The sequence below is a fragment of the Lampetra planeri genome, chromosome 19 (genome assembly GCF_965212315.1).
Source record: "Lampetra planeri chromosome 19, kcLamPlan1.2.h2, whole genome shotgun sequence".
Classification (NCBI taxonomy): Eukaryota; Metazoa; Chordata; class Hyperoartia; order Petromyzontiformes; family Petromyzontidae; genus Lampetra; species Lampetra planeri.
In genome coordinates, this window is record NC_136125.1 from 8,686,472 (window position 1) to 8,698,773 (window position 12,302).

The window sequence follows — 12,302 nt, forward strand, 5'->3', positions numbered from 1 at the left end:
CATGGTAATGATGGTGAGCATTATTGTCTATCTATCATTTTACAATACCACCATCATCATCATCTATCACTATAATTCACCAACACTGTCTTCAGCAGCCATTGTCATATTTAATCTACTACCATAACCGTATCTACTACTACCACCACTGTTAGTATCGTCTTCATCGCCTTACTGTTAATGTACCATCTCAGTCACTGGCAGTCGATTGAAAACGATCGATCGACGATGATAATGTTGACGATAATCACGCTCATCTCAAATTTCCACCACCACCATCATCATCAAAATCATCATCTCCCATCAATGTTAATCGGCATCATCATCAGATGCTTGCTGCATTATGAATCTCAGTGCCGTGTTGTGGGCAACAACATAGCATGTGACACAACAACAATAGATGTGCTGTTTTAAAATATCTATATTCTGTTAATGTATAAATCTGGGGTTTTGCTGGTGGCTGGATGAGATTGTGGCATTCTGCTGCTGTACTTGCAGCACATGCTTAGAGAGGGGGGGTCTAAATATAGTTAACTCGCATTAATTCAATAAGCACTGTAGTATTGTAATTTGAACATTGCTACACATCCCGTGTGTGTATCTGCATGTATGCAACTTCACGCTCACGGCCAACACCAGTGACGATTGATTGAATCTATCCCAGACATCCCCCTAGGTAGACTCAGCCTAAAATGAGTACCTGGCGTTGCGGTGTTGTAGTAAACATCGCCACTGGGGGAGACAAAGGCGGCCGGGCGTGGTGCTGTACACCCACCCCCTCGTGTGCCTTTATAGGTGCTACTCGCTAACAACACTTGCCCCTACAGGCTGTTACAGGCTACACGGGGGATCTTTGTTGTGTGTCTGTAGGTGCTCGCTAACAGCACTTGCCCCTACAGCCTGTTACAGGCTACACGGGGGATCTTTGTCTTTGTATATATGTACACAGTACAGTGCATGTGATTATCCTGTATATTGTGTGTGTGTGTGTACAGTACTGTATTTGTAAGCCCCTACGAACCCGGCGACCTGAGTTCAATTCCTCCAGCCACGGCTGACGTCAGTGACGTGCCCTATCAGAGCACCGCTGCTGGGTCGACTCATCGCCACCGGGGAGACAAAGGCGGCCGGGCGTGGTGCTGCTGACCACAGCACCACCACCACCACCGCCTTCCACACTCCCCCTACGTTGAACGCTAAGAGCACTTGCCCCAAAAGTATATTTAGGCTATACGGGGGACCTTTGCATGTATTTGTGTGTACAGCTCTGGTCACTCCACTGCTGGATGAAGTGGACGTGTACACAATCCATGTGTACCACAGTACACTGCTGGAATTAATACATAGTGCTGCAGGGTACTGCACTGAGTGTTAACAATGCCTGTCATACACACTGTGTATTTGTAGTAGACTCGTGTTAAAGGGAAGCTATGTCCCGGGTGCTGTTCAAATGCTGCCTTGGTTTTAATTGGGATTTTTTTTATATCTTTATACAGCAGTGCGCAATTTTAATATGTGCACGTCCAATATTGCACTGTTCTGACAAGTTCTGCCTTGGCTACATGGAGCTTCCAGGGGCGAACACGCAATATCTCCCATTCAAGAACATACTTGACACATACACGGCAAAATTGGACCTTTTTGTTTGTATTAAAGTATGAGAATAGGTTTTCCCCTTTTTTCTGGCAACAAAGCAGATGTTAAAATGTTAAAATACCAAACTGAAACCTTTTACTAGAAATCATATCTGCATTAACCACAATACTTGTGGTCAGAATGCAAACAAAAAACACACTCTGATAATAGATGCATTGTCTTTGAAACTGATTGGTCCACACCAGAGACAGCTTTCTTTGGAGCCTAGTTTCAAAAGGTGTCAGACCTAACAAAACAGACCTAACAAAACAGGTGTTAGACCTGACACCTTTTGAGACTAGGCTACAAAGAAAGCTGTCTCTGGTGTGGACCAATCCGTTTCAAGGACAATTAATTTATTATCAGAGTATGTTTTTTTAAATTTGCATTCTGACCACAAGTATTTGGTTAATGCAGACATGATCCATTGTAAAAGGTTTCAGTTTGGTGTTTTAACATTTTAACACATGTTTTGTTGCCAGAAAAAAGGGGAAAATCTATTCCCATATTTTGGTACTGGCAAAGGAGGTCCCATGATGTAGTATTAAAGTATACAAAAATAAGAATATGGTTTACCCCCTCTGGCAATAAACCAGGTGGTGTTAAAATGTCCAAACGCCAAATAGAAACATTTTGCAAGGAATCATGTTCGCATTAACAACACGTACTTGTGGTGAAGATGCAGACAAACTTTATTGCAGACTTGATTGCTTATGCCTCAAAAGTACAGCAAATGGCTATTATTCCCCACAAACTTTGCTTTTATGACCAGGACAGTGATATGTTGAAATTTACCTATTTTCAATGATAAAACGTGTGCATTTGTGTCATTCTTTCACATAAAGTCCTGGTCACAAAAGCAAAGTTTGTGGGGAATAATATCCATTTTCTATACTTTTGAGGCATAAGTATTTAGAAAATAACACTTACAACCCAGGGACACAAATCGTGTTACATAGTGGGGTGTGTTTGTTTGCATGTTCACCACAACTGCGTGTGTGGCTCATGCAGACTTGATTCCTTGCAAAAGGTTTCTATTTGCTGTTTGACCATGTTAACACCTCCTGTTCTATTGCCAGAAAGGGTAAAACGTATTCTTATTTCTTCATACACACACGGCAAGTCCAGTTTAATCATGACAAGTACCCAAATAAAATACCGTATCACACTAGCCCCCCCCCCCCCTTCTTTCACCAACACACGTTGACCAGCGCGGTGAAGTATGGTAAGAAAGAAAACAACAACAACAACCGTATTGGAGAGGCCCTATTCCAACAAATTGAGTTCACGATAGGGCTGGCCGTACACAATTTCACAGTGATTGTTACGGGATGTACTGGGATGTAGTACATACCGGTGGTAGTGTAATGAAAACAAAAACTACATTCTTGTACGGTCTTATTGTCAATCGACTGCTGGATGAGGGATTTTCAATGTTGGGGGGGGGCGAGTGGCGGTGGTTACTTGACTATACTTTACCGTGACCGGTTGGTGATGGCGTAAATAGAGTACAACATTGTGGCTTTGAAATGTGGATTTTGGAGGAAAGATTCAGCAACGATGAGGGTTGTTGCCATTGTTGGGGTGTTTGGGGGTCTTCTCACAAGTCGGTGTGGAATTATTTTTTTCATAAATTGCCGGTGCATTGCTCGACGCGGAAACAATTTGAGATGCCCGCATTGGCCTTCGCTGTGGTCTCGATCATGTCATTTACAGCCACTGCGTACAATTCAAGTTACAACTCTGAACACACATTGACACATTCATATACTGCGGCCCCTTCGGCTCTTCGTCTTTCGTATGGCTTGATGTAGGTTGCAGAGGAACAACTTTACCATTTCATATTCGAGCCGTCAAGCCCAGATCACCGTGTCAGGAGCAGCGGCTGGAGGGTATCTTAGAAGAAACAACCCATAAAACATGGTTAGGTTATTTTTGTACCAAGCTGCCAGACATGAGTGTGAAGCTTCATTAATGATATAAAAAAAGACTTTACAACCATGTTCAACCCCTGTTATGGAATGCCATTGATGTTACTTCATGAAGTTGAATACCGTACTGGGCAAGAAGAGATGTATCTCCTGCTCATCACAACGATTCAATGAATTGTCACGAGTTGAGGTCTCGATCTAGTTCACTACATGAATCTTTTTTTGGTTGAGCCATCTCTCATTTGCCTCATTTGCATTGTGTCTAATTGTTTTGCCTCTGACATATACCGTACTTAACTGTAACAACAAGTCATGAGTCACGAATAGTGGAATAGATTAGATATTAGACGGGTGATTTTAAATGCTATCAGTAGTCCTGTCATTAAAGGACAGTGGTACTCTTGTCATAATGTGATCTTGTCATTATGTTCCATGTGGCCAAAAACACATTCCTGCGGAGGGAGCTGGTAGGAACGTTGGGTTGCTCGGTCAATGGCCAGGGTCAACGGCGGCGTGGTGTATTCCGCAAATATGGCCGACTGTGAGGGCGGGCACAAGCCGGCGTGAGTAGGTTAAACGTTGAGTTTTATAAGGGCACCACGGGGTGACCAGCCCCTCCCCACCCAGCCCCACTCCCCACCCAGCCCCTCCCCACCCACCCAGCCCCACCCCTCCCATTTTTGGATGCAGGACGGACGGACACAATAATCCCCTGTGGGCTGGTGTAACCATGAGGTTCCTACCAGTATAAGAATTTTAAATCAACGAATGCGTGCATCTGTACACATCCGATTAAAATGCGAAGTAGGCCTGGAAAGGTTGGGCTTCATCCCAAAATTATGCCCAACCAGAAAACAAACAAACCGAGTTTCGGTGGGGGTGGAAGTTTACCTCTTTTGTTTAAGGGGCCTTCACACATACACAGTGGCGTTTGATTGCTTGTGCTGCGACATGCATTGTGTTGTAACATCCTTGATCTCTGGGGATGTAATTAACCATGTTGAGAGCTTCATTGATAGGACATTTATTGCTGGCTGTGCATCTGGACATTGCCCCGTGTTAAGTCTTGGCAGTAGATGCCATGGTTTTTACGACATAGCAACACTTCAGAGCTTTGGTAGTCAGGGTACAACAATCCTTATAACACATTGCGAAAGCCCACAGAGACAATAAGTATGTGTTAATGGAGGTCTTGGAAAGTGTTATTAATTTTCTGTAACAAAAGGAAGCGTTTTGTTACCATGAGAAACAATGACGGTCTATCCCAATTCGTGTGACACCTTGCAAAAACATGCATTATATTGTGGCCAAAGCAAATACTTGTTTTTATGGAGCGTAGTAAGCTTGATACGTTTATCTTGTTTTAAATGTTAAACCATCACAACAGGCTTTGTTGTGCGGACTACAAGCCAATGCAACTTTATTTGATTTGATAATGTGCATCTGTCCTGAACCACCTCTCAAAAAGGAACGACTTTCCGTTTCCTAATAACAATTTGCAAACACAACCACAGCTAACACGTTTTACTGTGGGGGGGGAACAGCACCCGCAGCTTTCTGTAGAAGTCGAACTGGAACAATCCTAGATTAACACTCCGATCCGATGACAAATAATCCAGTTTGGATCTTCTTCCAATTTGCGTTGATGCATAAATCCAAGCCGTCGCATTCGTAACACGCTTGTGCATGCCCAATGACGCTTATTAGGGCCGATGTAAACTCACAGTATTTAACGCTCGTGTGGTGGAGATTTAAACTGCATTTAACAGGGTGTGGACTGATTAGAGAAGGAGCCGACTATTGGTTTACCCTTTGCATCCTGACCCAAACCCATGCCCTCTACCTAACCCCACGCTCACCACTCACCAGTTGTAGAATGTACAGAATGTAAAGTCACTAGAGTTGTAAAATGAGCAACTTCACGTTGCTCACCTTGAGTTTATTGCTCAACACTCCTTTTTATATATGTTTTGGTATGTCTCCAATTGGTATGCAAATTGCATTATCAGCATCACATGAGATGAAGACATTTCCGTTCAGAACTCTGGCAGTAAGGAACGTACAAATCATATTTTGTCAGAGCATAGCCCCGGACATTGATGTTGCATAACCGGTTTTGAGATCCATTTGGCTGTGGCTTTATCCACACCCGGGTCACATCTTTCGTTTGGCGCTGGGCAGAATGTCCATTGCATGTCAATTATCTTCATGTTCTTATACTCATGCTGAAATTGTCAAAATGAAGCAAACATCCTCATTGAATAGGAAATATATTTCTTGCCATCGTGGTGACCAAGCTAAGACCATCATCTCACTGAACTTGAGATTCCAATTTAATCACAGGTGACCGCCCGATTCAAACGCTGGATCTCTCAGCAGTGGTGGATTAGACCTCCAACATGGTATTACAGTACCCCCCGTGTCGCCTTCCACCCAGCGCCCGCAATGTTATATTATCGTTGAGATTTCAGATAGAGCTAAGCGTTCAACCTCTCCATTGCCTCTCTGTACTGTACTGTAAGAAAAGGCTGACACGTCACCTCTGTTGATGATGAATGTGAGTTTTTCTTTGTTAAGTTGAGTGGTCGTTATTTTACACGAGACAATTCCAAATAAAACATTGCCGTTGGCTGCGGATTTGAATGCCCGGTACAATCCACCGCTTTACATGGAATTCAAATAATACCATGCTTTGGTATTTCTGTTGGTGAATATAATCATCATTGTCCTTACTCTATCCACTGCTATATGAAGGCCTCCCCAAGCAATCAACATCTCTCTCATGGCCTTGTGAAGCCAGATCTAAGCGAGATGGTGCAATATTACAGCGCGGTACTTAAAAGTCAGACTATCTGTCGTCTTGGAATATGGGAAAAGTGAATGAAGCGATGGCGAGGTGGGATTGGCATCAGCGGCATTGGCTGTCATCACCTCTTTACTTTGACCTTGACGTCGATATTGGTTAAATGTCACCGGTTGTTTTGCAAGATTAAATCCATTCATTAACGCGCATATCTTTACCGTACTGTGGATATATGCATTGCGCACAATCTACCGCTCTCAAATATATTTTTAGCCCTCTTTTCTGCACACGTCGCATTGACGCGCTATTGAGCACCAATGTCTCAGTGCGGTTTTTTTCTTCCCCAAACTGTGCCAGGATTAAATGCGTGGCATAGCTCCAACAGATTTACAGTCGTTTTCCCAGCAGATTGATGATTCCGTAGCAGTGGAATAAATTGTCTCCTGCTTTCCGTGGTCAGAAAGGGCCAAGGTTGTGTGTGTGTGTTTGCGTATGTGCCTGTGTGTGTGTGGAGCGGTGGTGTTGCGGTTAGTGCGCTGCGCTACGAAACTTGAGACCCAGGATCGATTCCCGCTCATGGCCGACACCAGTGACGATTATCTGAACCGCTCCTGGGCCTCCCCTAGGTCAACTCAGACTCAAATGAGTACCTGGTGTGTTGTATAAACATCGCCACTCGGGAGACAAAGGCGGTCGGGCGTGGTGCTGGCCACCCACCCCCTCGTGTGCCGTGCCGGCCTTCATAGGTGCTCGCCAACAGCACTTGCCCCAACAGTATGTTAAGTAGTTGCATTGGGGAAACTAAGCGACATGTCTTGGACCGCGTTCGTGAGCATAAGGCAGATCTGAAACATGGTAGGACCAATACTTCGGCCTTGGCTGATCATTGTTTTAATGCGGTTGGCTCACGCAAAATTGATTTCTCTAAGACGAAGGTACCTTGCAAACCCACTGGCTATCAACAAAGATTCGTTCATGAAGCCATCCATGTATACAGACATCGACACAATTTCAACCGAGAGGATGGGTAAAAACTCAGCAATCACTGGTAAGACGTTATCAACCAGTTTAAGTCATAACTGGCTATAATGTTTCCATTTTAGCACTGTCCATTGCTCACCAGTTATTAACCCCCTCACATTCACATAACCTTCTCCGCCCTACATGTGGAGGAGGTGCACCGTTTTTTAATCCCTCACATTAACATCAGCTCCTCCGCCCATGCTGCTGACACTTGGGCTACACCAATTTTAAACCTTTATCAACAGTTTGCCTTTAGAGGCTAACCCCTATTTTCTCTCCACCTAATGATGACCGCTTGTGTTGCGATCGAAACGTCGTAATTTTTTGTTATTTTTTTTAACCTATCTACGTGACTTTACCAAAAGAACCAAAGAACATGAATAGTATGTTAAGGCTCTACGGGGGGTCATTGTCTTGTGGAATGAAAGTGTAGTAGAATCCGGCGATCCGAGGTCGATTTCCGCTCGCAGACAACATTGGCCACAAATAAGTCCTGAGCCTACCCGAGGTCAACCCAGCCTTGAAGAGTACCTGCTGCGGTGTGTAAACATCAGCACTGGGGAGACAAAGGTGGCCACGCGTAGGGCCTACAAACCACCCTTTCGTATGCCATGCCAGCCGAAATAGATGCTCGCCAACAGCCGTTGCCCCATCAGTCTCCTAAAGAGTCTATATGGGGGATCTTTGTCTTTGCATTGTGTGTGGAGGAACGGCACAGTGAGCTAACAGCCCAATCGTTACTCATCGGAGAGCTGCCGAACATGACCCAGCTCATGGATACTCCCCCATGAAGGACTATTTACCTTAACTGCTGCACGTGTGTTTATTCGCATGTCTGCTCCCTTGGTGCTATTTAAATGCTCGTCTGTTGTCTCTGCTCCTCGTGTTATGGATATTAGAATGCTTCGACCGTGTACAATGTTGCAAAAGCTATATGCACATTATGTGGGTCCATCGGTAAGGTCACGTAGATAGGTTCAAAGAAAATAACAAAAAGTAACAAAAAACTACGACGTTTCGATCGCAACCCTAGCGGTCGTCATCAGGAAAAGAAAAAAAATATCTAGGTGACTTTACCGAAAGAACCAAAGAATATGAATTGCTGCAGTCACGAAAGCTTTAAGTCAAGATCTATATGCACACTTTCGTAATTGTGCAATTCAGTTTTGATTCATGCAACATCTAAACACAACTGCATGTGAAGACACTGCACAAAAAACAGTGCGACACGCGCATCACGTGCATGGTAACATATACTCTTTACGCTGAAGTATATATTTAACCAGGTGAGAATTTGAGAGGCCAGGATAGTCTCATTTTGGAAGGGTGACTTGGCTCATCAAAATAACAGAAGTGAAATACAGGACAGCAATCAAGAAAAACAGAGAGCGGAACCAGAACAAGTGATGCCACGTGAGAAATATGATATCGCACACGCGCTTATATAATTGTTACTTCATAAAGTCACTGCAGCACAAGTCTGTTTGGCCACGTTATTTATGGACCCATCACAGTATCATTACACAATTACGTTGCAGACTGTAGCACGAGTGTGGTGCGGTATTTCAACAGTCTAGGGGGGGGGGGGGTGGGGGAGGAGGCCTCTATCCAGCAGTGGACAGACCACAGCAGATTATGTACTGGGGAGGGTTCTTGGGAGCTGATAGCTGGTATAAGTATAGTAATAGGTTTTTACCCTTTCAACTGGTACAAAAACTGACACCTTTATACAAGGCATCATGTTTGCAATAACCACAACACAAGCAGTCAAAATGCAAACAAAAAGAAACAACTCTGATAATGATAATGATATGCACTGTCCTTGAAGTTGATTGGTCCACACCCGAGACAGCTTTTCTTAGAGCCTAGTCTCCATTGGTGTTGGGCCAGATGACGCCAAAAGGCGTACAACTCAAAGACAGCGCACTATCAGAGTATTGAGAGCTCGGGGTAAGCATTTACACTGAGACCTCCTTTACCAGTGGCAAAATATAGTAATAGGTTTTTACCCTTTCAACTGGTACAAAAACTGACACCTTTATACAAGGCATCATGTTTTTGTTTGCATTTTGACTGCTTGTGTTGTGGTTATTGCCAACATGATGCCTTGTATAAAGGTGTCAGTTTTTGTACCAGTTGAAAGGGTAAAAACCTATTACTATATTTTGCCACTGGTAAAGGAGGTCTCATAGCTGGTATAAGCTTGTAAATCCAACACACTGTAGTACATCCTGTGTGCTGTGTCAAAGGCGGACGTGAGAAAAATCATACGTTGGATTTCATTGCATGACAGGTGGACCCGTGACGAAGCAAAGCCTTGTAACCCATGCAATGCTGTTGTCAAGCCGGACCATATAAGTGTTGCATCCTCCAGCAGGTTAAGCGGTCTTCCTTACCCACTGTTGGAGTAGCTGCCGGGTCACTTGCCCGTGGCGGTTAATCTCAAGATCACCTTGCGCTCACCTTGCTCTCCCCTTGAAGACACATCTGCACGCCTGTGAAGTAATCCATCGCATCGATCCAGGTTGCCACTGTCCACTAAATTATTGAGAAAAATAAGGGCACGCGTGTTTCGACTCGGGGAAAGCCTCATGTTGTAACCAAACGGATAAGAGAGGGTCATAGCCACGGTTGCGATGATCTCTGTCGTGTGACAAATAGGAAATGTTGTTACGTGTGAGTTTGTTAATGTCGTGCAGTGAAGGCACAGCTGGAAGCTGACTCATTTTGATGCTTTAAATGCACTATATACATTTTTTTAAGCACGAATGTTACCAAATTGACACTTCTCCATTCATATTTAATCGTACAAATGTTAATATATCAATATTTGTTACTTTCTAAGTGTTTTTTTTCATCAATGTCCACTAATTGATAACTGCTCAAATGTCAATGAAAAACGTTTTGCAATATTTCAGTTTAATAGGAAATCCACAATCTCCAATGACAAGTCGGTCAATATATACCATATCGTTCTCTACTTTCAAGAAGGGCAATGGCACACAGCCATGTGTAAAACTGTAAAATGTTTTCATTTTATGGCGGTGTTAATGTTTACTTTTTTTTATTGACATCCACTCATGTGACCAGATATATCAGCAACCATCAGTTTACGTGTATATGTTGGACTTCTTTTGCGCCGTACGTAGCCAAGCGTGCTAATCGGAGAGGCGGGGGGAAGGTTAACACACTAGAACACAAACGGCAGTTCTAAAGAAATGAGTTTACCGCATAGGATTGGCTTTCTGGTTAAGTATGGAATGTGGTTGCAGTGGCAGACAGTGCGAGACACGCCTGCTTGAATGTCACAACAATGTGTTCTGTACAGCCTTCCGATGTGTTTTTGGGTTGTTGGGCGCGATGTCGGACGTTTCGGCGTGCCCCCCCCCCCTGCAGTTTCTGAAGCAGCTCCCATGCGCGTGGAGGCAGAAGTCGGACATGGTGCCGGACAACATGCAGTACAACCCGAAAACACATCGGAGAGCTATGCAGCATAACCGTGAAAATGTACGCGGTCGTAATATGTCCTGTAAATTAAGTCCATGGACCGCACATTTAAAATTGTTACTCTGTCATTAGGCGATCATCCTTTGAGTACTCTGAGTAACACTTCCCACGGTTACGTCATGTGTGTTGGCTTGGCCCCATCAGACGATTGAATCTAATCGCTGTTGCTAAATAGCAAACAACAAAAGTTTTGCGGCCTAATTACAGACAAACATTGACAAATTGCCTCGGGGACCTTATCAAAACATGTCAGTGCTTTGATGAAGAATAACAAAAAATATATCTCTGAGCATATCCCCACTTTCACACACACGCACACAAACCCACGCACGTGGCTTTGGTGATGCAGGTGATTAATGCAATCACCATTGGTCAGGGATGGAATAGCCTCTGGCCGCTGCCCAGTCTGCAATGATTCTGCCTGTACTAAGTGGCGTGGCCATGTGCTCTGATTTACACATGACGTTGCCACCGTGCCCAGCTGAAAACAGATCCGTGTTCGCTGCAGACTGACCGTCTGCCCATTTTGATCGCCGCTTTATGACCATTAGGCCCTCTTCGGTGCGAGCAATCGGATGCCCGTTTTTAAACGGAGCGATTGTAAACAACGGGAGCAATTTCTTTCCTCGAAAGTGCCATAAATCATTCGTTTCGTAGCAGCGGTTATGAATGTGTGTTTCACGCACCGCCCTGCGTTGAAAATAGAAATGTTCATAGCTGAACTTTACCCCGGTCGGCGTGCCTTGTCGTTCAGTTCTGAAGGCCACGTTCTCGCTGCCGAATGCGGTACTATTGTTTCAGACGCTCTTTGATGAACACCACTGCTGCATGTGTACGCATACTCTTTATGCATTCCGTACGTACATATATAGTATCGTACCGTACTGCATGTGAATATACACAGTGATGTAATAGCAGCAGTATGCTATGGTGTGCCATACCGGCATATCTCAGAACCCCAAACACGTGTTATCGGCTGGCATTTTTAAAATAATAGTTCTTATTTCTTTAACACGGTAGTGAACTTGGGCTGCTGCAGGACTATAATAGGTTTCAGTCGGGGGCTTCTGCATTTACATTTTAACTTGTTAATATATACAATGACACCCTATTAGGCATCTAACGATGCATCGAATTGGTCAATTAAATAGATCATTATGCTAAAGATACGTGCACCAAATCTTGCTTGTATAAATCAATTATGTAAAGTAGTTTATTTTTTCAATTCGTATGTTTTGCAAGTAGTGAGTTCACGTGACCCCGACAGCCACTTAGAGGCGCTACATTCACAATCGTGTAAAGCGTAAATTGCAAATCCAAGTCACAATGGTGAGGGAGAGAACAGGGGTTAGTGAGGGGTGTGGGGCAGGGAATCGTGACACGTCGAATTTGTTGTCTTTCCC

At 44.0% G+C, this 12,302-nt stretch overlaps 1 protein-coding gene across 9 annotated transcripts in view; it reads left to right on the forward strand.

Moving 5' to 3' along the window:
- The window catches only part of LOC144724060 (RELT-like protein 1), a 52,130-nt gene that overhangs the window by 1,558 nt on the left and 38,270 nt on the right, over window positions 1–12,302 (forward strand). For 2 of the 9 annotated variants that reach the window (XM_078602907.1, XM_078602899.1), the window contains exons 2-3: window positions 9,767–9,916; window positions 10,789–10,899. The exons of 4 other annotated variants lie outside the window; for them this stretch is intronic. The gene's annotated coding sequence lies outside the window, so the exon portion shown is untranslated. The remainder of the gene's footprint in view (window positions 1–9,766; window positions 9,917–10,788; window positions 10,900–12,302) is intronic. 3 more of the 9 variants (XM_078602900.1, XM_078602901.1, XM_078602902.1) reach the window with 3 other exon arrangements.